The 25926-nt window shown below is 36.7% G+C and overlaps 1 protein-coding gene across 3 annotated transcripts in view; it reads right to left on the bottom strand.

The window, feature by feature from the left end:
• Positions 1-25926, bottom strand: part of LOC145666520 (uncharacterized) — a 466510-nt gene that overhangs the window by 233817 nt on the left and 206767 nt on the right. The gene's annotated exons all lie outside the window — the stretch shown is intronic.

The raw sequence follows: 25926 nt of genomic DNA, 5'->3' as shown, positions 1-25926 counted from the left end.
GAATTATTCGCATGGGATATATTTGTCCCGTTGGTAGCACTAGCGGATCCAGAAGGATCGTTTGGAGGGGGCGGTTCGTTTCATGGAAGATGAGCGTATCTTCAAGGTGACTAAAATTTTAGTTAGCAAGTATGGGACGCATACCAATCTGGGATTGGAGGGGGGTGTAAACCTGATCCCCAGATTCCATTTTGGAACCCTAATTTTTTTTTTTTTTTTTTTTTTTAATGAAAGTATGTTCTTTCTTACGGCTTAATGAACCCGTAGATTCATTGGGTGGTATCAATAAAAATAAGTAAGTACTCCTGAGAAGTCCTGCTCGAGAATCGGAGTAACTACACCTGGAGTAATCTCCTCCCTCAATTTCGTATCAATAAAACAAGCCACTACTTAGGTCTAGTCTGCTCCAGATTTATGAACGTTTACTCGCGCTTCCTCTGCACGTAGCACTGAGTCGTATCAATAAAAGAAGTGAGTACTCATTTCTCCTATTCATCGCGCAGTCATTTCGTTGTTTTTAACCTATGGCGTAGTATCTTAAAAGCCATGAAACGGGCAAGTAGCAACGATAGCTTCAATCAAAGTGCGTTTGTGGATATTGTAAAAGAGTTTCCAGTGGTACTTTCAAAGTCACAGCTACCAGAAAGTAAACGAAGGAAAGCCGAAACTCTGAAGGTAATTACAGTGAAATGCAACGAAATATCAAATACATCTACGACTGAGACACAAATTCAAAAGAGAATCTTTAATATTCGAGCGAGAATAAAACAAAAATAAGAAAAAATAAAAAATAAAAACGGGAAAGAAGAAAGTAATACTGAAACCATGGGAATGAACCTATTTGAGCTGATGGATGTTGATTGGAATCCAGCAATATCAAGATTAACACGACAAGCGCATATCACGTGTTGTCCAAGGTCTTTGTAGATTGTTTGGCTTTAAGAACGAAATCAGAAACTTGGCTCCTTTGTTTTCTTTTTTAAAAAGTCCAGCCACCCACGTCATAAGTCACGTCCATCTGATTGCGTTTTCCACATCATACGTGTCCCCTTTCGCCTTGACATAAACAAAATACATTCTCATGTATACACCCTTTCTATCAACGTTGAGTTGAGTTGATTATTAGTTGAACGTCCTTTTCAGTAGCGTGCCTATATGAGACAGAACCCACTGATTAACGTGGAATCCAAACCACATGAGCTCCTGCCGGGAATCGAACGCGGGTCTCCTATGCCAAAGGCATGTACGCTAACCGCTTAACCACGAAATAGCTCTTCCTATCAACGTATTACTCTCCAAAATACTAGGTTTCTTTAATGCCACTTGTATATAGTCAAGTGCTCCAATAGCACCCAGAAATGTATATTGTTCTTGCCGCTCTGCCTTTGCTGTTTGTATATTACGCACACTTCCGGAAACAATCCATTTTCAGTTAGTCATAGACAGTACTTTGAGCCACACCAGAATCCCCTGACATTCCGACCTGGAATCCCGGATCACTCTGTAAAGGGCACCGATTTCTCTGTAAATTTTGGGGGGAGGGCATTCAGATGCAGAAGGTATATATATTAGGATTTTAAGACAAATTGCACTCTAATTATGCCAAATATTGTATATTCATAAATGCAATAGGAGGCCCACATGAGCTTTGGGGGCCCGGGGCCCCACAGGATCGGCGCCCTTGAAGAAAACCCGCATCTTTTCATCATTACGTAGTCCACCACCCCGAATTTCGGTTGATTCTCCTTAAAAAATGTTGTGCTAATCACTACATTTTCTTTCATAAACTTATAATGCTTTTTGTAATCTCCATTTCCAACATTTCTATGCACTTTATAAGTTTTTCTACGTAGTAAAACAATCATATACTCTGCCATATTTCGCATGGAGTCACCTATTTAGCTTGCTCCACAAATTTGGAGAAGTTACTAGCATCACAGAGGAGTCTTTGATGTTTATTGATATCAAACGCGGAGTAGATACTCGGCTCAAGAATAGAGGTGTGGTTACTTCAAAAGGGCGGGGCTTCTCCGAGGTCAGCCGAGACGACTAGTGCTCAGTTCTCTTTTTATTGATACCAATGCGAGTAACTACTTTAAAATTGGGTGTAATGAGTAACTTCTCCGTTTTATTGATATCACCCATTGCCTCAGTAACAAAAGAACGCAAGTGCATCCTCCTTTGCGCTGTACCAATTAAGTAATTACTTTTATAATTTGCTTGCATAAGATAACTCTTTATATTCTTCTTTTCAGTCTACTTAAAAATCCATCTAAAACTCTATAAAACTCTTTCTTGCACTTCGTAAATATTCCTTTATAAAAATTAATGAATGAGAGAGAGAGAGAGAGAGGGAGAGGGAGAGAAAGAGAGAGGGAGGAAGAGGTGTTGAAGTATCACATCACAAGGCAGGGACGTACACAGGGGATGGATCCAGGGAGTCCGGATCCCTTCCACAAAAACTCGATTTTTCTGTAAATTTCGTCTAATTTTGGTGGTGATTTTACAAATTTGAATATAATTTATTCTCATTTTAAATTTGGACTCCCTCTCGAAATAGTCCAACGTACGTGCCTATCACGAGGTATAAGACATGTATAACTTACTACGTTTTCTTCATTCATGAGGTCCTGGTGTTACAGCCTTGAAAGGACTAACGCCAATAGCACTAGTAAAAAGTGCCCTCGCTTGGAAAATTTTTTGATTTTTTTTTTAAATCGCTAAATCCAATGCATCTATTTTTAAACAAATCCATTCATGGGGTCACTAGCCAAATAACCTCACAAATGGAATTTTTGAACTTTCATTTATGCCAATGGTAAAAGTTCGATGATTGAATACGTTTCGAATTGCTCTTTTTTATACTAATTTGAGGACACTGAGACCAATGAAAGGATGTTTTAATACATTGGTTGGTGTATGAAGCGACGAGAAAAATGACATGAATGGATGGATATACATACTCCATTCTCGTGACTCCATGAACGGATATGCGTTAAAATAGTTCAATTGGATTCAGGGTTCTCAAATTAGTTGAGTTGAGTTGATTTTAGTTTAGCGTCCCTTTCAGCAGCGAGGCTATATGAGACGTGGACCTACTGATTAACGTGGAATCCGAACCACATGAGCTCCCGCCGGGAATCGAACCCGGACCTCCCACGCCAAAGGCGCGTACGCTAACCGCTTAGCCACGGAAGGGCTCTCCTCAAATTAGTATGAAAATAGCAATTAGAAATTTATTCAAGAGTAGGCACTTTCTACTAGTGGCAATATCATTTGTTCTCTGGGCGCATTACAGTGATTCGGATTCCACCTAAAACGGCAGATATACATTTCATATAGCATCGGTGCTAAAAGAGACAAACTTTCTTCATATTTTGTTAATATTGATATTTGGGGAAGTGTCATGATGAGTTGTGGTATAAGCCTGTAAAGCGCTTACTTCTTTCGATTTGATTCGAGACCATGATTTTAGCGAAAGTGTGATAAACAAAGCATGTATTTCGAAATAATTGAAAGCCACACATACACCCTGTTTTCATGTGCCTCCCCGAATTGCATGAATTTCTCATCACGGGATTTTCACATGTTTATACTGCCTCCTCCAGTCTCGGTCGCTTCACCAAAAATGACAACAGAGTCACGTTCTTCAGTTTCTTACTCATCTTCAACACAAACACACACACTAACAGAACTACCGTAAATTAATATATAACGGGTTGAATTTGAAATATGTTAAAATTACAGTCACGCGAAAAATAAGTAACAGAGTAGTGTCACACGGTTAAAAGTTATCCTGTTATCTGTTATTAAGCCCCTCCCATTTCTCCTCTGTGTAGATAAATATAGCTTTCCTTTGTTGCACTAAAGTGATCGCAGGAAAACATGAAGCTTGACCTAAATCTATCGATTTCACTATCCAATAGAATGCAAGGGTATGTTCCGATCGTCGACTCCTGTCCATTATATTTTTTCATTGTCCTCTCTGAGAGGGACATAATCTTTGAACTATAGCGTTATTCGAAGAACATTTCCTGATGGGCAAAATGTTGTTGGATTTTCGATGCGCTTCGTTTTGTGAAACTCAATATTTCACCACGACTTCAATTTTTAACATTGTTGAGGTTTTCTTAAATGTGTGTTCGGATTGCGGCTCCATAAATCGTACCAAAATCTTCTGATGTATCAAAGGTGAGGAAATCTTTTCTATGATCGGTATAGAACCCAGGATTCATGACATGTTAGAAGTTACTGATAAACCTTGGCATTATGTATCCATAGAATTGTTCATTTCTCAAGAAAAAAAAACTTTCAACTGTATTCAATTGATGTATTTAAAGATGAATATATCAGGAATTCAATTGCTGGTATGTTCAGGAATTTTTCACTTAAACAGAAGAGAGCGAGAAGACAAATATAGGACACTGTTACAAAAGTGTATGCAAAGGGTATTTTGGTTTGTTGCTTGGGCGGTAACGACATGGCGGCTAACGGAGACTTCACTTACTGATTATAGTAGAATCCGAACCACTTGTTTTTTCAAATGTAGTCCAACCGGGAATCGAACCGGGGACCATGAGCACCGTATAGGGTATTTTGTCCAAGTTCATCGCTTTTCAGTGGTATAATTGAGTATGTAAAGAAAAAAAGCAATAGACCAGACTAAGAACAGGAGGTTAGAAATTGGCTCTATTAAGTAATTTGTTAAATGTAGTTTTTAGAAACATAGTATAATTATAGTTATTCCTATAACAACAATAAAATTATATCATACTAGCCTTCGCCTCCAGACTCCCAATTTGCTTGGAATACGGGCTCGCCCAATATAGCAAATGCTCATACGTGTTACTATGGTTCAATATTTAGCGTTCTTCCTTCTGCATCTTTCATATAGAATTGAATTGAGCTAAAACTCTGTCACAAAATTCAAAAACCTCGTAAAGCATTTTAGTGAACCACCCCCAGCTCTTTTCCTACATTTCTCTTTATTCAGGTAAAGGTAATTGAAGTTCCGGGACCAGAAGTTCATTTTCATATCCTATTCCTAGGACACAATTTTAAAATATACGTCTTTAATTCAAAGAGTGAGCCGTCACCCTCTTCCTACAGCTGTTCGTCTAACGAATGAATCATATATTCGCTCTTTTGGGGCTTATGGTGTCTGCCTGAAGAACTAGGGACAAAAGTATTCATAATTAAAATATGTCTGTATTAAGTATTATTAATACCACACATTTTGATTAGACTCTCCTAGGCTTGTTACACAAATTGGATCGGTCGTGAAAAGGCAATATTTATATTTGCCAATGACAAATGCTGGAAATATAAAAAAAGAAAGACCTTTGGGGGGCGGTCGCCCCCTTCGCCCCCGTCGTGGATCCGCCAGTGGTTGGTAGTCAAGTGGTTAATTCATAAGCATTAAGCATTATTTTTATAATCATGCATCAAATTAAACATTCATGTTGTAATTTTCAGGCGCCGTCGTAAGATTTATAATCAATAAAAGTCTACTGGTGGTTTTCATTGTATCTAAATCAGTGACATAGCCAAGAGATATAGTTTGGGATTTCGACTTTATATTGAAAATAAAAAGAGTTATCGAACATACATTACAGTCTGAGTTATCATCCTCGCCTTACTAATATATTTTGGAAGTCCTGACTTGTTTGCTGGTGACGTCGCCGGCAATCTACCTTGAAGAAGCTTTGACAATGAGTATTATGTACGATATATACGGTATACTCGAATATTCTTCAGATTAAAGAGAAAAACACTGTCAACGTTTAACACCGGAAGCCTTACAGTGTGGAACGGAAACGGTTGGAGCAATTGGAATAAATCCAAGATTTTAGATTGAAAACTTCCTATTTCCAACAACTTTCCTTTTTCTGTTGTTGTATCTTTATCATAACAGTTTCATTCTCTTGATACACCCAGTATAGTAGGCCAGTGATCTGCAACCGGCGTACCGCGACATCAGAGTGCCATGGCAAAGTGAAAGATGTGATGCGAAGTTTTACACATCGTAAGAAATTAATTTTTGAGTTATTATTATTATTATTAGAGTCTATTATTATTCCAGTTACTATGCTTCATACGCTTGTACAGCATTTCGTTCTCTGTCATATTTTATTCTCCATATATTATTTTCGTCTGTTGTTGGAGCAAAAAACGAAGTCGTTTATGACTGCTACACAATGACGACACTAGAGGGAAGCAGGAGAAGGGCGCCTTCCGATCACATGTCCGCCTTCCGTCCTGCTGACAATCTTCCCTCCCCAGTTTTTCGGTACGCAAAAATATAACTGAGCTTCCAAAAATGTATCTGCCTAATCACACACACCCCTTCCCCCAAGAAAGTAAAGCTGGTGTCACTGCTTCTACGGTACGTGTTTTGCAAAAAGTGCAGAAAGCTAGTTATAAGATATCCGAACTTATCGTCAAGACCAAACAGCTGAAACGTTGTTAATGCTACTTGTAAAAAGATGGTGAAAATGGTCCTAGGCGCAGCTAATAGTGAAATTTTAAACTTTCTCTCTCAGTCAACAGTCAGTCTCCGAGTTCATGTTCAGCTAGGTAAGGGCACGAAAGATACAATTGTGTTATCGAAAGGAATTAGTGAGCTGCAGTTTGTATAGGAGGGACTATAATAGAGGCCAGGTGTTGCATTCATGTCATTCTTCGTTATGTTCGTTTGTTTCGTAAGCTACCGGTTCAAAGTGCTTTATATCAGTGAATGCGTAAACTTTTAGTGAACACTATAGTGGCAAGCTAATCGAAGTTAGAACAGTGGCTCCAAAGATATAAGCCCAAAACTACACGAAAATTTTCCTATTTAAATACATTGTAACCAATATACAGTATACATGTGGCAATTAGTTTCTAAAAAGTAAAAACAAAAAGCTCAGCAGTTTGTGTCAGTGATCGAAGATCAACCAGTGAATGAACTTTCAAGTGCGGTTCGTTATCTAGAGCACATAGGAACATCACTCCGGTGAGGAACTTGGAAATTTTTCACTTTTCTGGACTTAGAACTAACTCAAGCATGGAGAGGTACGCCATGGGTTTTTAATCTAACTTTGGGACACTATGGCACACGGGCCAAAATATAGGAGGTGGGTCCTCAACTCCCTCCCTATCCCCCATCCCCTACCCTTCCAGAATTATAGTGACTAAAAATGGGGTAGTTCTTGACCTTTGACCCATTTTTGGAGGAATATCGGTGTCCCCTTCCCCGACATTTTTTCTTTTTTTCTCTTTTTCGTTTTCCGGGCAAAAAAATCAACTTCGCGGAACCCCCAGACAAACCTATCCTTCTCAGGTCTTTCCGATCGGAAAAGGTGTCCAAAGTGTCCCTATCAAGTCTCGAGTTAATCGGTCCAAAAAAATAAAAATTAAAGAAATAAAAATAAAAATAAACTTGTTCATTATAACTTTTTGAATGTATTACGAATATTGACATTATACTGCACAGTGATTTTTAAAAACTCGTACACAGACATGTGTAACAGGCTAACCGAATATGGCGATGTATCATTCTCCCCCGGGGACACCATCCAAAGACCAGTCTCCAATCAACCCTGCAATGCGACTTACAAGAGCAGAGGACAATGAACAAAGAAAAAGAGGAAGAGAGGAGTCTACAGCACCAGAAGAGGCAACTAAGGGAAAGACAACCGAGGATCTGGAACTCGATACAATGGGACAGTTGACCAAGAAAATAATTACACTTAAAACTTATTGGACTAGAAAAAGATAGGAAAGTCCCACCTCGAAAAATTAAAAAAGAGAGTGAGGGAGAAAAGTAACAGAGAAAGAAAAGAAAATCCTAGAAGTAACAGCTAAGACCGAACCTACCCTAATATTTAGACCCAACGAAGGAGAGACATTTAAGCAAACTGTTCAAAGACTAACAAAACAATAGATCCAAGGAAGGAAAAGTTAAAAATAACTGGTATGCGTACGACAAAGGGTATTGTGGTATTGGAAACCGCAACAAAAGAAGACCTAAACAGGATAAAGGATAAAGAACAAATAAAAAGAGATTCCAAGTTTGAGGAAAGTAGGAAACGAAACCCATTGATGATAGTATATAGCGTACCAGCTGAAATAAAAGACAACGACTTCATAGAAGCTATCATCCAACAGAACTTCAAGGAGGAAGAATTAACAGAAGCCCAGAATATAAAGGCAAGATTTAGAGCTGGCAAGAGAGGGCAAAAGAAATGCCACCTGGTTATAGAGGTCACACCAAACACAAGGAAAATGTTGATTAATAAAGATCGCATATATATCGATTATGAATCACATAAAGTTAAAGATTTTATTGTGGTACCACAATGTTACACGTGCCAAAAATTTGGCCACATCACGAAATATTGCGAAAGCAAGGACAAAGTACGATGCAGATATTGCGGAACCCTTCCCCACAAAAGTGAAGACTGTGAAGATAAAGGCAAAAAAGTATGCATTCCATGTAAATTGAGACACAAAATATGCCAAACTCCAAATACGGAAGAATGTGTTTCATATCGGGTAGCGCGTGAAAGGATAATCAGCAAAATAAATTATGAATAAAGGACATAAAGAAGTATGCAAGAAAAAGAAAAAAATCACCAAGCAAAGGCAAAACGGACAAAAACGTTTGGAGGAATTTTTGGATAGAAAAAGAAGAGCTATGGCATCTACAAAGGATAAATGTATACAAACTGAAATAGAAAACCATAATAAAGAAACCTCCTGACATATATTGGAAGACAAACGATTCAGCCGCAGAAGAAAAGACAACACTTAAGATAAATTTTGTGAATGGCGAGCAGAAATATCTATTTTCAATCAAGGAAGAACCAATCTAAGATGACAAAATTACATCAACTCAATCTCCGGAAGAAGCGGAAAATACGAAACCAATTTTCATGGAACCAAGACAATTATACGAACCATCAATATAGATAGCCAAATTGGAGGACAAGAACATTCTTAGTGTGGCATTTCGACAAGTAATTAGAGATCTACATGACAAGGAACGGACGATAACGTACCCTACGCTGGAAGAAGTCAATAGAATAGAACTAAGAACATATGATCTTCCCGCTAATGGATGAGAGTTAATAGATCTAATAAAAGTATATGAGAGAAGAGGCATACACTGGGAATTAGAGAATGTATACAAACAGATGGTGAACGCCCACGGCAGAATTTGTTTCGACTACAGCAAAACTGGTATGGATGCCTTAACAGCTTACTAACTGGTATGGTACCAAACATGCTTAACAGCTTACTAACATTAAAAATTGCACAAAACAAATCGCACAGGTCGAAACTTGCGACAATGGAATCAAGAAGATTTGTGGAAACAAACTATATCGATTTAATCGCTCTACAAGAACCATATACGTATAATAACAGATTAGTAGCTTTCCCAGCATCAGCGAGAATAATTTATGGTGGTGAGGTCTCCTTAGCAGTGATTGTGGTCATGAACAAAATCTAGAAGTATTAAATATCTCACAATACTGTGATAATTGGAATGTATGTGTTGAAATTACACAAGGAACTGATTCAATCTGGCTAATAAATCCTTATTTTCAATATAGTAAGGAAATTAAACAATTTTTAAATAAACTACAGCAAATAATCAGACAAAATCCTGGAAAAAAGATCATAATAATGTTAGGTTCAAACGCCAAGAACACAGCTTGGGGTTCACCATACACCGATCAAAGAGGAGAGGAATTGGGAGATTTTATCATGCAAAACGATCTTTCGATTATAAATACTGAAAACAAACCAACCTTCGTAGGATCAAGAGGCGAATCATTTATAGACATAACAATTGGCACGATAAACATTATAGACAAAATGGAAAACTGGATGGTTCATATAAACAAACTACCAGTGACCACGAAGTCATAACCTTCGAAGTAAAAATGGATAAAGGAAGAAATAAAGAAAGATTAAATATAAAGAAAATAGATTGTGAAGTTTTTAAAGACAACCTAGATCTCCCTCTATTAGAACAAACAGAAGATGCTAACAATATGGTAATAAAGGTAGAAGAAGCCACAATAACCGCGATAAGAGAATCCACTCCGAAATTTGTGCAAAAAGATGGTGACTTTTGGAAACTAAAATTAGATAGAATTAAAAAAAAAATGGTAAAAGCAAGAAGAAAAAGTTATCAGGCAACCCTAGAACCGAGGCTCAAAAATATTAGGCTCCAAAATTATAGAAAGGTAAAGGACGAATATGAATAGGCGGTACGATAGTTCAGGATAGGTGCAGATAGTTAAGCTGAGTAGCACTTCGCAAGAAAATTATTGTTAATTTTTTCATAGTTTATTCTTGTTTGTTTCTTTGTTTTTTGTTTGTTTTGCTCTTGTGCTGTGATTTCTTTGTTCTTTCCCTTTTCTTTTCACCTTTTTTCTTTCAAACATGGATATCCAATAAAGATAAGAAAACAAATAAATGGCAATGATGATAACCCGTTCTGGTCAAAAGTTTCAGATGCCGGATCTGAAAGACAGGCCTAAGCAAAAAACGATACTGAGTCCTGCATGTGAATGCTCTACTGTCCTAGCCTTTTTTGCATTCTGGACATGAGTTACGGTTTCCTTAAATATTGGCAGTATTTGATACACTGTTTTAGTACAGACACTCCATGAATAAAATGACTATAGTGTTATCTCATGTATTGTATTGCTAACCCAAACTGACATCATGAAACCTGGTATATGCGGGCTTTAGGTCACTTTAAGTTTGGGGCACGAGTGTATTATTTTCCTTACAAGTTTCTAAACGGATTATAAATTTGGTGTGTATGCGAACTTAAAATAAAAATGGGAGCATGCATTAAGAATATATCTACGCATAAAGGTAAACACAACTGTTAAAATAGAATCCCATACAAAATGATTTGGACGCAAGATTTAACCTTACAGAAATAAAAGAGTAAATAATGTCTTGTAATCATGCTACAATTGCTTTTAATCCAAGTGTTAACGGTTACTGCAACCTATGTCAAATGCTTCTGCCATGTTTCAGTGGTGAGGAGGGGCACCGTGTCAGATTTTAGCGGCGAGGGGGTGGAGCAAGATCGTTCATCGACGTAAGAATTTCACGTTTTATATAGTATATTAGTAATTTATTTAATAATATGTATTTGAAAAAAAAAAAGCCAATCCCCCTCTATGCCCTCCCAAACTGAATTATCCAATGCTTCAGAATGGACTAACATTTTATGTTAAAAGGAAACATTCCTGTAAACACTAAAATGAGGAAACGTGTGAGCGCATCGTGACACGAGTTCTGCTGAAGCTATAGGCTACTCAATCGAGAAATATGAAAATGTATAAAAAAGTAAAACAATAGCTCCTCATAACAGACAAAAGGTTACCGGATGAGTACAGAATAACTCTCTATGCTTCTAGTGTCAGTATTGTTCCCATTGACATAAAACTGAAAGATATGTATGAGAATCCGTTTTCTGTGATCAATTCAAGGTCCCAAGGATTCGTCCCATCTTTGATCAGTCGGAAGTGGTCAAAGTAGACAATTTCTGGTTTTAACGTTAATCCCCATACAGCAAAAATGGAAATAGATAGCGAAAAGCTGTTTTCTGTATTCGATTCATCGTCCCAAGAATATATTTTGTCACTCTTTTCTCGGCACTAAAAGCGAAACTGGTAAAGCGACTACTACTTCCAGTTTCCTTGTTGATCTCCATAGAGCAAAAACAATAATATATAGTGAACTTTTTGTTGTGGATTCAGCGTCCGAAGAACATGTTATCTCTAAAGCCCGGAATTAATGGCAAAATGCCATAAGTGCCATTATTGCAATTTTCATTATATTTTCAGGAAAAGTGCAATTTCACAATTTAGAAGCAATTTGTTGCCATTGTTACAGGTTTTCTCTTCCACTACTCTTTATTTGCTCATGAATGACAGCATACCACAGATCTGAGTCGCTCTTATCTGACCAAGCGATCTCGGTGTCTGATAATAACTGGTCTATTCCCCTTGGAATATGACAAGAGGAGGGGCGGGGATGCCAGTGCGTATTCTAAACTAAAACTAACTCACTCTATGGCCTATGGAACCCGGAGGTTCAATACCGCGTTCACAAAAGCTCTCCACTGACTTCTATCCTTAGCCAACTGGATTCAGTTTCTACTTTGTATTCCTATCTCTGCGAGAGCCATCTTAATATTGTCCTCCCATCTGCGCTTAGGTCCCCCTAATGGTCGTTTTTCGATTGGTCTTCCAGTCAAGACTTTGAAAGAGTTTCTACTTTCTTCCATTCTAGCTACATGACCTCCCCTAAGCCTCCTAGACTTGACGACCCTAACAATGTTGGGTATAAATTATGTAGTTCCTCGTTATAAAGTTTCCGCCATTCCCGTTCCTCTTGAGTCCAAATATTCGTCTCAGGATCTTGTTCTAAAATACTTTCAGTCTATGTTCTTCCCTCAGAGCAAGCGACCATGTTTCGCAACCATACAGAACAACAGGCATGATTATCGTTTTATATATTTCAAGCTTTAAATTCGTCGACAAAATTCGCGACGACAAGAGATTTTGAACCAAATAGTAACACGAATTCCCTGCTTTTAGTAGACATTTAATTTCTTCGTGAATATGATTTTTCTCTGTTAATATTGATCCTAAATATTTGAAAGTATCCACTTTATCAAAAGTATTATTTAATATTTTAACGCATCCACAATTTGCCGTATTACGGTCCCGACGCACTTCCATGTATTTAGTTTTCTCTGCATTTACTTCTAAACTCATGTCCCTGCAAGCATTTAATAAGATCTCTGCATTTCTGTCTATTGTTCTCCTATCATCCCCTCTTAAATTTATATCATCAGCATATGCCATAATCCGGTGAATACCATTCAACTCTAGGCCCTGGTTGCTATCTTTTATTTTCCTTATAGCGTATTGCAGAACGAAGTTAAATAATAATGGCGACAACGCATCTCCTTGTTTCAGGCCATTTTCGACGTGAAAGTGAACAAAAGTTTTCCTATCCGAACTTTACTTCATTTAAACATATCTTAATTAATCTAATTAGCTTTCTCGGTATTCCAAGTTCTGTGAAAACGATGTATAATGTTTCTCTCCTAACCGAGTCGTACGCTTTTCTAAAATCAATACATAGTTGATGTACCGGGGTATTGTATTCCCACTTTTTCTTTCGAGTATTTAGCGAATGGTAAATATTTGGTCGATAGTTGATTGATTTCGTCTAAATCCGCACTGACATCTCCAATAATTTTATTTGCGTATAGGGTCAATCTTGTTAGTAGAATATTTGAAACGATATTATAGGACGTTGACAGAAGAGAAATGCCTCGATAATTATTACAGTCAATTTTGTCGCCTTTCTTATGAATTGGAACAATGATTGATTCTTTCCACTCTTGAGGCAATTCTTCCTTGTTCCAGATAAGGAGAATGAGTTTGTGTATCTTGTTCCACAATTTTTCGCCTCCAGGTAAAATTAACTTAGCCGGAATTTCATCTACACCCAGAGATTTGTGTTTCTTTAATTTCTTTATAGCGGTTTCTACTTCTATTCGGTTGGGTTCTGGAATATACAGTTCTGCGGTGTGTGTCTCCTTTTCTCCACGCACATTAGTTTTTGGCTGCGTGTTGAGCAAATCGTCAAAGAAATCTTCCCGTCTATTTAAGATGCTATCCGTATCAGTGAGAACTGTCCCGTCAGCTTTCTTTAATATATAAGCACGAGGTTGATAACCTTTCTTAAATTTGCTGATCCCCTTATCGATGTCCCGAATATTTTTTTTCTATTATCTTTAAGTTCCTTAATTTTAGCTTTCAAAATATCGCGTTTCTTTGTTCTAAAAGTTTTGGAACTTTGGGAGGGGAGGGGAAGAAGGCACACAAACATTTTTGATTGCATCAGAAGTTCTGGAAAAAGTAAATGGCATGGCAATTGCACAGGTTTATACAAAATCTCTGAGTATTCTGTGGCCAGAATGTGTAAAATATGATAAGGTCCTTCTTTTTGTCACAGATGGAACTGCATACATGAAAAGTGCAGCAAAAGCCCTTATGGCTGTTTCCAACACTCTGAATGCGATGGGATTTTTCTATATAATAACATGGCATATTTCTTTCCAAAATATTATGAAAACGATTTATTTTATACATTTCGAAATTCGTCCAAATGTTTGTTAGTATTAATATTCCATGTTCACTTTTACTTTTTCTTGCTAGAATAACATTACAGCGCTCTAATTTAAAATTAATTTTCTTCCATTTAAACGCTGTTTAATTTATGGTCTTCATGTTGCAACACTGCAGAATAGCAGATAGGAGGCTAACCATGTAGGTCTCTTTCATTCTTTGGTCCCGCTAGGTCACGTGCGTGAACTTCGGGTTGTCTCCGAAGACAAACAAACCGATAAAATGCAGATTGACAGCATATAAGAGCAAAGTCTGTTGTCTCTCTCTTCATAGATCATAAAGATTTCATTGATTCTACGTGAACATTTCCGCGAATAATTACCTCTAGTGGCATATCGGAGCTAACAAGGTACGAAAGTTTTAGAAAATCTGTCTATGTTGCTTTCAAGTAGGGGACGTGTTCATCTTATAAAAATAGTTTCGAACTCTATAGTGTAGAGTAAACTCGTTTATTTGTTGCATCAACTGACAAAAGTTTGTATAGAGATTAAAGAGGATTTACCCCATTATGATGGATAACGAACTGCAAAATAGTGTAATATATGTGTAAAGAAAACGACCAAGAATTCATTATTCAAAACTGCCAAAGAAAAAATCTCGCCAAGGATCTGTTCTTCAGAGATACTTGAGAGATTTTCTTCACTTCCTTCATTCCACCATTTCATTTATTCTCATCATCACGTTCTCCTTTATTCTAGCCAGCATAAAATTCAAATATTAAAACGGGACGTAAAACTTAAAGATTTCATTTCATTTCTAAGTAATAACCTAATGCATTCTATTCTATTCTTGGCTAATACCCTAATAATAGCGTACAAATTGATGATATGCTTGCAGATTGATATGCCATAAAGTCGATTATTCATGCAAAAGAATGCACCAACATCTGCCAGGTAGTCACTACAAGTAAGAGTGATATCTATTTCGTTCAGATAGTGTTCTCCATGAGACGAGGCAAGAAGAGAAGTAAGATTTATCGTCTTGTCTCCTAAATTTAATAGGTCTCGTCTAGTCTCGATCCTAGAAGGCTCTTTCGCTCTTGGCTCAAAATATTATTGTTACGTTTTGTTAATTTATATTAAAAAAATTAAAATAAAAAATGCCATATTTTTCGTAATTTCATCTGGAAGTGATCACAACCTTTCATCACGAGTGGTCCACGAATAGTGTGATATAACAACATTTAAAGAATACTTATTATTGGAGTAAATTGTGTAATGACTTGCGTATTTTAAACGTAAATAATTGTTCTTCATTGCTTTCTTACCATCATTTTATCAATTTGAAATTTTTTACATATCAGGTATACTAACACTAAAACAGTGTTTGAGAAAAATTAAATGAAATTTTTGAGTTTTACGTCCCACGGTTATGCCGCCTAGGCTAAAGGAGACGGTGATGATGAGTAATGAATGAAATGGTGGAATGAACGGGAGGAAACGGGAGAACCCCGAGAAAACCCACGCAAACGGTGTTTGTCCATCACAAAGTTCACTTGGCGGGAGCAGGGTTTGAACCCGGGACCCCAAGCACCAGAGGTGAACGCTCTACCACTGAGCCACCACGGCCCCTAGTGTTTGAGATCCAAGACTTCGGTGAATTAGTATTGTTCACGAGACTCAAGAAATTTCTCGTCTCGACAATGAGACAATTGTTGCGTTCCTTGTCTCGTCTCGAATTTAAAATCGTAAAAATGTATAATACCCAGTTTTTGTTTTTCTTATGTCACAGTGATATATTTTCCAGTATAAACTTAGAAGGCATTTGTAGAGATGTTAGTTTCAAATGCAAATTAACAAGTATCTCTGACACTTCCATTCAAGAGGCCAACCCTTTTGGAGTTCGTCCGACAATACGACTACAGTTACTAACATCTTATTTGTTCTCATTTCTGTGATAATTCAGGTTTGATCTTCCAATAAAGTATTTCTACTTATAATATCGATTCAAATATTATCAAAACCAGAGACGTATTTAGGATCATGTTTCGGTGAAGGGGCTTGGGAACCAGTAACAAGCATTTGTGCTGTACGTATAATGGGAAATATAATAATGAAATTATTTCGGGGGCCTTGAGCTCGATAGTCCCCTAAATGCGCCACTGATCAAAACATTATTGTTATACTTATTAGTGCAAAAATGTAAATTACCCTTCAAAATTTTACTAAACACGTATGATCATTGCATTGTTTACATAGAACAATATCATGGTGATGGAGTGCTGTTGAGTTTTTCAGTACTGTTGAGTTATAAGTTATCCGCCTACATAAATAAATCCTTAGTTTCTGAGTTAACAAGTTTTACTCGTAAATTTTCAAAAAAAGACAAAAAAAGTGGGACTTCATTCTTTGTTCTGCGCCCCTATCTAATTAAATTATATGGTGGCGTTAACTGTGAAGATCTCTTTTCGATGCAAGTGTTATATTAGTAGGTCACGAACTAACTGCTTACATTTCTTTTCCTCTTTTAAAAATTAATAAAATCACTTATTATATCCTCTCTTGTCGTTTATTTATAATAATAATTATTATTTTCCAAGTATGCAGTGAATATTTTAAATATATATTTTAAACATTTTATACAGAAGAAATTGCTACTGCGATGTTTGGTCCTGCGAGATTTTAGATGGCTATGTTTTATCTTGCGAGACTTTGGCCAGGATAGATTTTGATTATGCGAGATTTTGGTCCACGAGGTTTTCGCCAGGCGAGATTGTAGGCCGCGAGACTTTGGTTGAGATGTTTCACCCGCAAATCATCAACAGATCAAGTATTAACGCTGTTGTGATGAATGGTCAACTACAAAATAGAAGTATGCACGAATGTGGATATATGGACTAATATAGCTTTCTGTGGATGTATTTTTATTGATTCCGTGCGATTTGTGATCATTTGAATTTGCGACAAGGCCATTACTGTTTAACGGCCAAATTTGATTGAGGGTTTGATAAGATTCCTCAGACGAAAATAATAATTTCAGTTTGCTACTAACCGGTAATTGGTTCTTTAAATGAATCAGAAGAGTTGGTGTTATGAACTACGTAGGGGAAACAAGGATAATCATCTCTTCGTTTAAAAGTGACATAATTATAGATTCCTACGTTGTAACGTAACGTTGGTCAGGAAACTGAATCAAAATACTATATAATGCACACACACACACGCATACGCACATTATCTAACTAGATATATATTTCTGTAAATCAGGTTTCAGTGAAAAACATGTGAAAAAATATTTCACCTGCTTACCCTTGCAACACCAATATTGGGTCCAAATGATCTAGACCCTCAGAAATATTGTAATATTTATTTATTTATTTATTTTGTATAGGCCTATTACTGTTACACACACGCATGAAATTCCATGATTTGCTCTTTCATATTCCCAAATATTTTTTTTAAAATAATGTTTTAAAGTTACATTCCTTATTTTGGAAAGCAAAATATTGATAATGCTCTTAGTTTTGTGTTCTTTCTGTCGTGTTTCCTTTTTTCAACCATATTTGATCCTAAAGAATCAAGATTTAGGATCAAATATGGTTGAAAAATACAAATGGGGGAAGTGCTCCCTCTTTGACAAGGCTTGTTATAAAATACACATACACACACACAAACAAACAAACAAAAAAACGTGTAGGTAGATAAGGTTGTCTCATTTCTGACAGCAGTCAGTCTTGCTTTGCGCAACCCTTTCTTCTTCCGAACCATATCATCAGATCGTCAACTAACATAACGTCGAAGATATGCATTCTCCACATTATTAGATGAACGATCTTTTCTCATTTCATAACTTGTTTTCCTCCCCTACAAACTTTTTGAAGATCAGTGAGAAACAATGGTGTGAATGGATCAGGAAGGATTGTATCTGCACCTCCACGAGCAGGAAAAGAAACCCTGCTGATTCTCCAATACCTGAATTTGTGTTTATATTTACAGAGCTGTCACATTTCTTTGTAAAAAGTAAAATTAATGAACTATAAGACCTAGTTTAAAAATAAAAAAGTGAACATGTAGTATTGGGGCAGGTTAATATCTGGAGAAAGTTTGAACTGCATAAAACAAATAGTTTCCAAAATACTTTGGAAAGAAGTTCACCATGTTATTATATAGGGATTGATGATTGCAACTGAAAAGTTAGACACGGCCTTAAGGTTCTATTCTCACGTATGCTGCATGTCACCTGTCTGGCACACGCGCTACATAGAATTGCCGAGGAAGTTCGTTTTCATTTTCCTGACGTTGACCTTCTTGTGTCAAATGTGAAAAAGGTATTTCTGAAAGCTCCCTCGCGAACAAATGCGTTTCGCGAATTAGCCCCTGAACTTCCGCTTTCACCACAGCCTGTCTTAACGAGATGGGGTACATGGATTACAGCTGTTCTCTATTATGTTAAGAACTTTGAACCCATCAAAAGAATCATTGATACTTTTGATGAGGATGGTGCGTCTTCAATTAGGGTTGCTCAAAGTTTGCTTAAGAAGAATTCCTTAAAAGAGGACTTAGTCTTCATTGCAACACATTTTGCAAAGTTACCAGATGCTATTTCCAAGCTTGAGAAAAAAGAACAGACTCTCGCTAGTTCTCTGAAAATCTTCAATGATACTCTGAACGATCTGAGTGTTGTACCTGGTGACAAGGGCCAGTACATTCGGCTAAGTGTGATCGTATTGTAAGTGCTAATCCAGATTTGGGAAAATTGAAGGACATCGCTAGTGTTATGGAAAGGTGATGCTGATACAACTGCTGACAGTGACATGGATCCTTCCCAAATTACATGTTTTAAGTATGCTCCAGTGACATCTGTAGATGTGGAAAGATCATTTTCACATCTAAAGCGAATTCTTTCTGATAGGAGACAAAGTCTTTCCTTTGAAAATTAAAAAGATGTTAATAATTTCAGAGAACAAAAATATGAAAAACCTTTCGTAAGTGAACATAACTGCTAGTGTAGTGTAAAATGACTTCACTTTAGTATTTCTTGTGCTTTGAATGTTTGTGCTAATTTAACCACGTGTGAATAAAATGTGATAGTGTTTTCAAGTTACTGTTTCATTGCTTCTACTGAAGAATGGCGAACGAATTGTTAGATGTCGTCCCTTTACTGGTTGCGAAAGTTTCCAGAATTTTAAGTGGTAAGTACAACACGAATTATAGCCTATTATAGATATATTTTAGTATATATTTTTTCCCCCAAAGTTCGTGACTGCTTGTTTATTTTGTCATTTTACCTGCCATTCTTGGGTGTTTATTTTGCAATTTTGCCAGCCATTTTCAGGCTTTTATTTCGCCATTAATTAAGGCTTTAGTCGCCTCTAATCTTATTCCTCTATTGAAATCGTAACTATATATATATCTCCTGCAGCCGGTTTTAATATTGAATGTGCATAGTTTCGAAGTCTACCGTATTCACATTGTGAACGAAATACAGTTGTCTCTACTACAGTATTATATAATTCATTATAGCTCTTTCACAAGTAGACCACTTGAAACCAATTTTCATAGTTGCGGTTCTCAGAAATTTTATCGTCCTGATATGCGAATTGTCAGCTTTAATACCACCATAAATTGTAGTATTTGTCTCTTTTCCTATGCTATGTATTACCGCCTCTTCCACATTACAATTTGTTCAGCAGTGATGGATTATTTTTTTCTCCAGTTATGTCCTTTTCTTCTCTATTATTCGCTATGGACTCTGGTGAGTGGGGTCCCTGGTTCGATTACGCCAATTAACTTTGTGATGGACAAACGCCGTATGCATGGGTTTTCTCGGGGTTCTTCAGTTTCTTCCCATTTTCGTCATTCCACCATTTCATTCATTACTCACTATTACTGTCTCCTTTAGCCTAGCCAGCATAACCGTGGCACTTAAAAGTGAAATATTTCGTTTCATTCCCTATTGGTTCTTTGGTTTTGCGTTTTGCACAGCTACGGTCGCATTTTTCCAACACAAATATTTTGGATAATTTTAGTTTCTTCTTTAGTTCTCCTGTAGCTAAATCACTGTCGTTACTGTCTTCGATACGGAAAACCTGGATTCCAAAAATCATGACTCATATAACTCAATAAACTAAATAAACCAACGATACTATTACATATAAGCGCTACCTACAAATTGCCTTATAGCACTACCATACGAAGACAATCAGACGGCATGGCCATTCGAGAAGAAATAATGTCACTCATGGTGCAAACATAGGTCAAATTTCTGCATGTTCCAGGTATGTTTATCGTTTGCATGAGCTTGTATAGGGCTACTGAGTAGTCTTTTCTTAAATTGTCATAAATGAAGAATTCAAGGAAAAAAAGGGATGTCCATTTTTACTATTTTTTCAGGAAACGATTTTTAAAGTTCAAAACATTTTATTTCCGAAACTAATCGTGGAAAATGCTTGAAATTTGGTGTACAAGTTTTTTATTATATTGGAAACTAGCTTACAAAATCTTATGTTCAACGTATATTACTGTAAGTATATATATATATATATATATATATATATATATATATATATATATATGTATATATAAACACACACACAAGAAAACTGACATGAGGTTGGTATATACTGGGGAAAAACGGGTCTATTGCAGGCAAAACAATGGAAAAAAGGAGATTGTTTTTCAAATTATAAACAATATTATTTTTAAAAAAATGCTTTATTCGTTTGTCATTTCTATTCTCCTTTACTCCGCTAATTACTTGTTTAGGAGTTTCAAACAGAAGGTTTGAGCATATGGGCTGCATAAGACATTCAAAACTTGCAGATCCTGCCATTTTTCTTCCAAGATAGGCAACTTTCCTTTAAGAAAGAGGAAAAGATCTTGTAAATCACACCAGTAATTATGATGTTGGTCATGGCAACCTATTCAGACTGTTTTCAACCGATTTAACCCAGTTTTTTAATGTACAAGGAAAATTTTGGAAATGTACTTTCATCCTCTAATCAGTATCAAGTATGGGAAAGTAGGGCAAGGAGAACAAGTGGAATACAAAGGTTCATGGACTTTGTTGACCTGATAATCAAGTCGCTTAAACGACTATTTGACATTGCTTACGGAAAGGTGTAGTTGCTTAAGCAAGGTTGATGACATTAGAATTTTCAAAATCAGGTTCTGGGGCAAGAACTATTTATTTTTAACTCATTTAATAAAAAATAATAATTCATTGAATATACCTGTATTGTATGCATGCCCGTGACAGACCAATATCTCGGATGCATAATAGGATTTTTATAATCCTGGCCTTCTTTTCATTCGATTTTTCTTCTTATTTCATAGTAATGTATATGCGGGCCTTTGCGCATTATTGCGAAGTATTATTGTAGTAAATTACATTAATTCAATTTATGGTATAAGCGTCCAGCTTTCCGACGCGAGTCATTTCTGGATGTAAGAATTCTCCGTTCAATAAATCTGGTTGTGGTGGGCCATTTCTTAGTAGTAGGTGAATTACAGAAGAAAAGCAAAGTCCATTGTAAGTGCTTTTACGTATGGCAAATCTTCGGTGACTTTCATCTATTCGAAGCTCCATGACTGGCCTAGAGTGAAATGAGCATTTTCTCAACTACAGTGTTTGTAAGAATGATGTCAAATCTCGAATCATGAAACTGTCAAATTCACTTACTTGATATGGTGTAGGTTTCACTCTGCTGCTTTTGATCACATTATTCCAATCCTCTGGCATTTTAGCTCTTAATTTTATGTTCACCAGTCCCATGTTCTTATCACGTTCAAGGTAGGAATGATACGAACTGGGAATGTTACTTGAATGAAAATGAACCTCTGCCTTTCATGTGCAATGTTATGAAGGCATCATAATAAAGTATTATTCTCATTTTGACCACTGCAAGAGTCACAGAAGAGCTCAAGACGATGGATGTTGGGAGATACTTTTGTTTTACTATCTTTTAAAGAAATAGATTGTTGAAGCTATATTTAGCTGTATCATCAGTCAACACTGAAACATAAACATAGTTGAACATTATTAACAAATGAGACAGAAAAATAAAAGTAAAATGAATGACCCTTTATTGCCTTCTTCCATTTACAAGGATTTTTTAAACTGCTAAAGCAGGCTAACCGTAAACCTTTTAACTCTTTTTGATATCTTGAATGAAACACAGCGTGCTCTACAAGATGGCATCAAAATCGCAATTTTACCCAAAATGGACATCCCCTTTTCCCCCTGGACTCATCAAATGTTAGTGAGACGGTTGCTATATTTTCTTTAATCGAGTTTTTTCTATAAAATAACATTTTTTCGTTTCTAAATTTCTCAGCTGTGAACAAATAGTTTTGAAAAACTAATGACCTTCGTTGATAGCCGAGAATTGGAATACTTGGTTTATAATGTTGGTACAAATTCTCAATTAAATTACTCATTCTCTATTTTTCATGTAAAGATTTCTAACAGCGTGTTAATGTCACTTTGCTCTGTCTGCAGGATGCTAGGCTGGGTGAGCTTTTGCACTGCCCACCTATATCACAGCTGTGGGAAAACTCCTTTGTATTCAATGGGTTTTCTTGGTGTTGTTTCATAACGGAGACAACTGAATCATAAAGTACATGATTCCCAAAAATGACAACATAATCACGGGCACTGCCGCAACCGGCATGCAGAACTTCCTGAAAACAGGATATTTAAGACTACAACGGCACAGAGCCGTCGACGTTTCACTGTTGACATTGTGCTAAAGCATCATGGTCCATTATGAAGGCCATCCATGTCGGGTCATATTCATGTCATGTAACTTGACAGACTGTGATTTTCGACGCCGACTGAGGAAGGTGCTAGTTATGTTCCTCCATTATTTGCACCGCAGTCACGAGGATTCTGAGTGACAATACACCGAAATGCTTGGCGAGATCTGTCAACGGTGGTTTTGTTCCATCCACTGTTACACTTCGCGGATGAGGATTTGCCGTAAGTTTTGTAGGTTGTAATCACTTTGGACACTGTCCTTTGTGGCACACTTACCAGACCTGCAAGTTTTGCCGTGCTTGCAGAACTTGACGGAGCAATAATTTGCCTTATTTGAAAACTAGATAGAACGCTCATTTTACACTATCACTACTCAGCGCACTGTCCATTCACGTTCTACTACTCCTCACGCAGTACGGAGTTGGCCGTAACACGTCACTGCCATCGGCTAAGATCTGCGGTGGCCGCGTGGTCCTTTGTAACCCAGATATTTGACATGTTTCCAACTCCAGGTGTAACCGTTAAATAAGTAAGCATTAGTAGATCTGGAAGAACAAATATTGGTACGGTGGGTATATGGGCATTGGGTGGAAGTGTACTTAGTGAATTCGTAGATAGCACATAGAAAAGACAACTTTAATTTCGGATACCCTTAGAAAGACTTACTGGATTTCCGCGTTCATATTTTCTAGTAGCTACATGGTTAGCATGCGCGTCTTAAGTGCGTGAAACCCGGGTTCGATTTCTGGTGGGAGCTCATATGGCTAGGGTTCCGCGTTAAGCTGTATTTCACGTTTCCTATAGCCTCAGTGCTGTGCGGGATGCTAAGCTCTGAATCAACCAACAACACTTACGTAAGATTCTGAAGAAACGGATGAATGTGATGCAGATATGTAAAGAAAGAAATGAAAAGCTGAAGACAAAAGCTCCAAAGTGGAGTAAGGTTGGGTGTTCGAAATCAAAAAGTTTTAAATGCGATAAGAGAAAGATGTTTTTGTGTATTTAGAACAATACAAACTGTCCTGATGATTTGCATGCAAAGTAAGGCAGGAAATACAGAAGCAGAAAGAAGGGACATAATAATAATAATAAATATTACCATGTAGACACAAGACTCGTTTCGGGAGGGAAGTCATGTCCGTGAAAATTAAAAGTTTTGTCGCATCAAACTCAGAGAAGAAATGTTACTTATTGTTCTTATTTTTGTTCTCAAGAGTCAGAACACGAGAAAAGTTTACATGTGTTTCAAGCAATACCACTTTATTTTCTACTGTAGTAATTTACCTTACGAGCCTCCTTTGGTAGATACCTTTAACATGTTGTGCTCGTATTTTGATAGTTGAACAACACTAATATACATAGTGCACTAGATAATAAACATACTGAAATTCAGAGTTTTCTTTTTTTGATTATGCAACTTCGGGTTATAATCATAAATATACCCAAATAGTGTATCCTTAGAAAACGTCACTTGTATGTTTTACAGCACTCCAATTTAAAAATATACAAATTTGCTTCTTCTACGATTGCAGGTAAGTACCTGGGATTGAAGAGATTAAATAGAAAATATCGAAATATTGCAAAACATGAACATATTGAAGCATCAAAAGTATCACAGAGTCGTAATATCGTAATACTGAAAAACAGCGAAATATTGAAAAATATTGAAATATCGAATTAAAAAACATCGACCTTAAAGTTTTCGTTATTTGAAAATATCTATTGATTGATATATCGAAATATCGTACAGTTGTAGGTGGGACCTGTCACCGACTATTTTCTTTTAACAAATGTTTCTTTTCGAAGATGTAGTTTCCCCATAAATTTTGTAGGATTTCATCACTTTTACCGTCACCTAAATGTTGTTCCTCGCGACACACTCAGCACACTTACCATTTTTACCACGCCATACCACATAGCGAAGCTTTAATAATTTGGCCTCTGGAAATTAGAGTTCTTATTTTACATTATGACCGCTTGTACGATACAAGCACATTACCATTCTACTGAGCCTAACAGAATACGGAGTTAGCCCTATCACCCCCACCAAGTCAGGGGCTGCGGTCGCTGTCTGTCCTTTGCCAATCCAGACATTTTACGTGTTTCCAACTCCATATGCTTGAATTAATTTAATGACTCTGTATACGACATATAGGTAAACTAAGATTGTAATTTATTTTATGTTAAAGGTTAAAATAAATATCAAGTTTATTATTATGTTTAAACTAACGGGTTTTGTTTGATAAAAGAAGGAAATAAAATAGTGTGAAATTTTAAACATATATGTAGGTATGCATGAAACTGTGATTTGCAAATGTGCTTGTGAGTCTTCAATCTTAGACTATTCTAGTGTACGTCTAAGCATACTTATTTTCTCTCTCTCTCTCTCTCTCTTTTTTTTTTTTTTTTTTTTTTTTTTTTTTTTTTTTTTTTTTTTTTTTAATGGATTAACTTTCGCTTCAGACATTGTTCCCAGACCTTGTTATTTGGGGCAACAGAAAGTCGAAATACTTGTGCAGATAGAAACAATAATTGTGTCCCGATAAGGTCACGCACGCGCTGTGTATATGTTTTACGCTAGCCTCTCTTCCATTCATTTATCATATTTTTTTTGTTTCTGTTTCCATCGTTTCTGGAAGTACAAGTTGTAAATATATGCATACACGTTTCTCCAATTGTGATCATGCCTCTCCTGATCTCAACCCACCTTCTTCTCTTTACTTAAGTCATGTGACAGGCAGGCTACTGGGAGTCAAACGAAAATTTCAAGGTTGAATCAGTACCAACAAGAACTGTGTAAATTTACTTGTGTGTTTATTCCCCGCACGACTCACCTCCTCTTTCCACTAATTTACGTTTCTTCATCCCATAGGCAGGGCAGTGCCAATAGATGAGGTATGCGTCATATTCACACACCGTTTATTAGTTAAAGTGTGAGACCACCAGGAGGCAGCTAATTCGACAGAGCATATACACGGTTTCAACACATTTTTATATTTTTCCATAATTA

This window comes from Thermobia domestica, chromosome 12 (assembly GCF_964235325.1).
Source record: "Thermobia domestica chromosome 12, izTheDome1.hap1.1, whole genome shotgun sequence".
NCBI lineage: Eukaryota > Metazoa > Arthropoda > Insecta > Zygentoma > Lepismatidae > Thermobia > Thermobia domestica.
The sequence above is the reverse complement of the archived record's forward strand: the minus strand, read 5'-3'. Positions and strand labels throughout refer to the sequence as shown.